This window comes from Palaemon carinicauda, chromosome 13 (genome assembly GCF_036898095.1).
Source record: "Palaemon carinicauda isolate YSFRI2023 chromosome 13, ASM3689809v2, whole genome shotgun sequence".
NCBI lineage: Eukaryota > Metazoa > Arthropoda > Malacostraca > Decapoda > Palaemonidae > Palaemon > Palaemon carinicauda.
Window position 1 is genome coordinate 72,168,339 of NC_090737.1, and position 5,000 is coordinate 72,173,338.

General features: G+C 50.7%; 1 protein-coding gene across 2 annotated transcripts in view; it reads right to left on the bottom strand.

The window, feature by feature from the left end:
* LOC137652318 (ATPase family AAA domain-containing protein 5-like) overlaps window positions 1-5,000 on the bottom strand; it is a 334,913-nt gene that overhangs the window by 301,103 nt on the left and 28,810 nt on the right. The gene's annotated exons all lie outside the window — the stretch shown is intronic.

A 5,000-nucleotide genomic window follows, 5' to 3' on the forward strand; every position in this document is an offset into this window, starting at 1 on the left:
ACATATTCTGGCCATATTGTTTAGCCAGAACACTCACATGCACACTGCTCTCATGATTTTCTATAATTTCTTGCTTCAATTCTAATGAAAGAATCACCTTCTTCCTTTTCTCACCACTACTAATACCTGTACTGAAACTTAACTTCTTAGGCACCATGATTATGGGTAAAATAAAAAAGGAAACGTGAGAAAAGGAAGATAATAAGCACTGTTAATAACAGACCGAACAGAGGACAACCACAAGATACACACGAGAACAGAGAACAGACCAACTTGACGCTCAATGGCGTCCCTCCGATGTGCTGCCATCTACCAGCGTAAACAAGATCTACATCGGATGTTGAAGCATGACTTCAGGTGTCGAGACAAAAATTTGATCGAATTTTACTTCAGATGTTGGAACAATCGTATATAAAGACAATCGTATGTAGAGGTTCCACTGCACTTCTTTGAAGACAGATGGATTGGGATCTGGTAGCATGTGTCTTTTAGGTTCAGTGTACACCTGAAGTCCTGAGTTCTTACCTCTTCTCTGACTGTGTCTGTAGTCTCCATGCTGAACTGAGTCTGCTTGACAAACTTGTTCAGAGCTAAGAGGTTGATGACTGGTGTCCAGCCTTCAGACGCCCTTGTCACAAGAAAGAGTCGACTGAAGAAGCCTAGGAACCCGTCAAGGACCTCTTGGAGAGCCCTCTCATCCAAGAGGGTCTGGACTTTGGTACAAAAGGCCAGCCCTCTGCGGTTCCCTTCGCATAGGAGCTTGTCGACACTGGAGTCTTGATCAGTTGAGGGAGAGATTGAATGAACGGGATGCGATACCTTGAATGAGTCATGAAGATTGTCCAGGGTTCAGCTACGAGCTACATCCATCTCTTCCAGCAGCGGTGCAGACATCCCTCTACTGGTGGACACGAGGAGGGATCGCCTATCCTAGCGTTTGTTGCCTCTGCCGTCTCCCCTAGGATGTTTCCCTCCATGGGAGGACTTAAAGCCTTTCTTGTCCCTGGCAGGAAAGGGCTTCTTGGACACTTTGCCGTCATTAGCTGCAGTCCTGTTCAATGATGGTTTTGGCTGTTTGGTCTGCGGGAGTGCTGGTGGTCTGTAGGGCCGAGATGTCAAGGCCCTGTGGAGGAGAGTGTTGGTAGGATTTCCTCAATCTCTATGCAGCTCCCTCGACATCGAACAAAGAGTAGCCCTCTTGAGAGGAGTTCCAGTCTCGCAATTTTGCAGTGTGGGACCTGGCGACAGAACCTATCGACTACTGAGTCTCTGTGTCTCAAGATGGTGTTGGCCCACAAGTTCACAACTTGGTGGGCGGGGAACCCGATAGTTCGAGTGCCAGATAGAAGGAACATTTCCATCGCCTTCCTGGTGCCTTTCTTATAAAAATCCTCGGTTTGGGACCAGGTTCCCCACTGATCCTAATCAAAGATCAAGCCACGGAGTAAGCCTGCATGGCATACTTCACGACTTTCTTCAGGTTAGAGGTCTACGAAGCCGTGAAGGAGATTCGAACACCGGAAAGTCTTTCCAGAGAGATTCCTTTATGAGTTCCTCCAAGGAATGATGAAGAGGAAGAGGCAGGAGGGGAGGGGGTCTCATCAAGGACCTCGTAATATCTCCTCTGCTGGACACCAGAGGTGAGTGGAGTTTCGAGGACGACCCCGAACGAAGTGAGCCAGGGGCGTCTGAGAACTGGGCAGCCACCTTCTGCCAGGCACTCTGCGGACCTTGAGACCAGTGCACACCTGCGCTGGTCTTTGAGGGCTTCTCAGGAGGCCTTGCCCTCCTGAGAAGCCATCACTGGGTTAGCTAACCCATTGTTGAACTTCATGCAGGCAAGAACTTGCCAAAAGGCATGTTCTGACTCTCTCTGTTTGACTTCTGACGAAGGACTGGCAGCTTGTTCACGGGACATCTCGGGATGGGTAGTAGTCAATTTCAAAGGGACTACTTGAAGATGGTTTGATCCCCTCTGTGGGTCTTGATACCCTCAAAGAGGATTTTGGCAGGGTTTTTGAGTCCTTAAACTCCCCCATTGGAGGAAAGGTCTTTAGTGCAAAAAGTTTTGATGGAGCAACCTTCTGCTAGCCACCCGTAAGGGGAAAGATGGAAACTTCTACAGGTTTCAAGGTCACTCTGCTATTTCACAGGACTTCCTCTATGGGGGAAGGCCGGAAAGAGTCAGGCAGACTCTTCCGAGAGAAAACTGACTGAGGTGATGAGTGTGGAGAAGGAGGGTGAGGAGAAGTGGGCTCAGTCACACGACCTCCCCTTAGATGGTCTTACGGGGGTCAACTTGACCCTAGAAGATAACTCATCGGGGACTCCTCTCTTCCTCTTCAAGGGAGATGAAGAAACCAAGGTTTCTAGATGGGAAGGGACCGTAGTCTTCGGCTTGGATCAGACAAAGAGCATCACTCCTACAGGGGGATCCTGGGAGTTTCGGTAGGGCGAGTAGACAGTATGCTTGCCATAACGGCTTGAGTAACTGCTCTGACCAAGGCTCCGAACCACAGCTGCTGACCGATGGCAGCATTGTCGGAGAGTTTCCCCGAAGGGAACGACGAAGAGGGAGCCCTCAAGTGAGTCTTAGCTGCTGACGAGGAGGTCTTCAAAGAAGCCCACGGTGCTGTGATCTCCTTTCGAGGAACAAAAACCTTAGGAATTTTAAATTCCTGAAGTTTGCCTTTCTCCACCTTCCCTGGCAAACTGATGTTCTGTATTTGCGGAGAGAGAAGTGAGACGACGGTGGAGATGATCTGAAAGGCTTCTTATCTCGTGAATTATGCTGTGCTAACGAGTGTTGGTGATCCGACGAACAATGGTGCCAAACAGAGGCCAATTCGCACGTACCTGTGTGACGAAGCAATGGTCATTCATCTAACAATCGCAGAGAAGAAAGATCAACTGGCGATAAGAGCATGGTTGGCGATGTTTGCTTTCCTCTAAGAGAGAGCGCAGTCGTTGGCGACCGACGGGAAGATCGGTTTGCAACCGAAGGTTGCTGAGAAGCAGACGAGGCCTAACAAGTCGGTGAAAAAACTGTTGCTGGGACTCGGCGAGTAGGTGATCGATGAGTCGGCGATTCGGAGATCAGCGAGCTGGCGAACATCGCATCGGAGATCTACGAACTGGAGATCGATGTGTCGCAGATCAGCGAGCTGGAGATAGGTGAGCAGGAAATCGGCGAACAGGAGATCAACGAACAAGAGGTCTACGAGTAGGAGATCGGCGAGTTGTCAATCGAAGACTTGGAGAAGGAATGTGGTCCTTGGAAGGACGCAGATCTGCAGGAGAGGATCGCGAACAAATCATCGAAAGCGAACGATGCACAGCTGTCGGAACACCAGGAGAGTCACAAACCGAGGTTCACTGACGAACAGGAGACGAGGAGAGGTAGTCTGTTGAATGCCGCAAGGCTTGCGAACAATGAGACTGCAGCAAGTCCGAGAGGGGCAAAGGTCGGGAACCAGAAGCAGAAGGTAGGAGATCCTCCGAAGAAGAACACTGTGAAGAGGATGCGAAGCGTCAAAAAGACGTCTCTTCATCGAAGGTGAAAGAGCACCTCTGAGGCAAAGGGGAGGGCGTGCTCGGCAACCATGATGACGAACTTCAGGAGGGGCAGGTTGCTCAACAGGCTGACCATTAGTAGGCCTTCGAAGAGGAGTCTCTATGAGTGGTCTCTCGCAAAAGAAAGGTAATCACTCGCAGGAGACATTCCTAGGACTTTGCTCCGCCCCCGAAGGATGGTCGGCAAGGGGGGGAGCACAGTCTTAGGAGGCGACGGAGGGTATAGAGGAAGAGGCAGGAACATAATCAGCTGGCAGGGCACCAAACGAATCCTCGGATACCACCATGTCCACAAGGGTCAAAGAATCAACCTCAGAAGCAGAAGAGTGCTGCCAATCTGAAACTAGCAGAAGGAGAGGCAGCAACCCCTCATTGGAAGGCGGACCGGGAAACCCAGGGACGGCCACTTGTAAAAAAAAAGGCGAAAGAGATAAGGACTGACTCGGGGAAGAGGCAGGACTGCTTTGCTAGGGGAAGCAACACCGTCGAAAAGACATCTTTTCATCGAAGGTGAAAGAGCGCCTCCGAGGCGAAGGGTAGGGCATGCTCGGCAACCACGATGACGCACCTCAGGAGGGGCATGATGCTCAGCAGGCTGACCATCAACAGGCCTTCGAAGAGGAGTGTCTATAAGTGGTCTCACAAACAAGAGGTAATCACTCGCAGGAGACATTCCTAGGACTTTGCTCCGCCTCCAAAGGATGGTCGGCGAGGGAGGGGAGCACAGTCTTCGGTGGCGACGGAGGGTACAGAGGAAGAGACAGGAACATAATCAGCCGGCAGGGCACCAGACGAATCCTCAAGATGCCACTATGCCAACAAGGGTCAAAGAATCAACCTCAGAGGCAGAAAAGCGCTGCCAATCTGAACCTCGCTGAAGGAGAGGCAGCAACACCTCCTTGGAATGCGGACCGAGAAACCAAGGGACGGTCACTTGTAAAAAAAAAAAAAAAAAGGAGAAAGAGGCAAGGACTGACAAGGGGAGGAGGCAGGACTGCTTTGCTAGGGGAAGCAACACCGTCTCTCAAGGACTAGGGTTGTCCAGGAGTTAAATGGCCTAAGCTACTACTCGACAGTTCCCTGGAGGAAGCCGATTGAGAAGAAGCTTCGAAGGAAGGTGGGGGGGGGGAAAGAAGCTTTGGGTTTTTTCTGCTTCGAAGTAACCTGCAAAGGCAAATCTTCCCTCTTAGACTTCTTCTTTTGCCGTTGCCCAAACCTTTCCCACTGGGAGGCAGACCACTCCAGACATTCGTTAAATTTATTATCCACATCACACCGCTGGCCCATACTATCCGGACACAAATGGCGAGGATCTGTATCCTGGTCAGACACAAACGTTCCACAGAAGCGACCCTCGGATTCAGGGAAGGTACGCATGGCAGGTAGGAAGGGCGCGCACAAACACACACACACACTGAAAAGAAAAA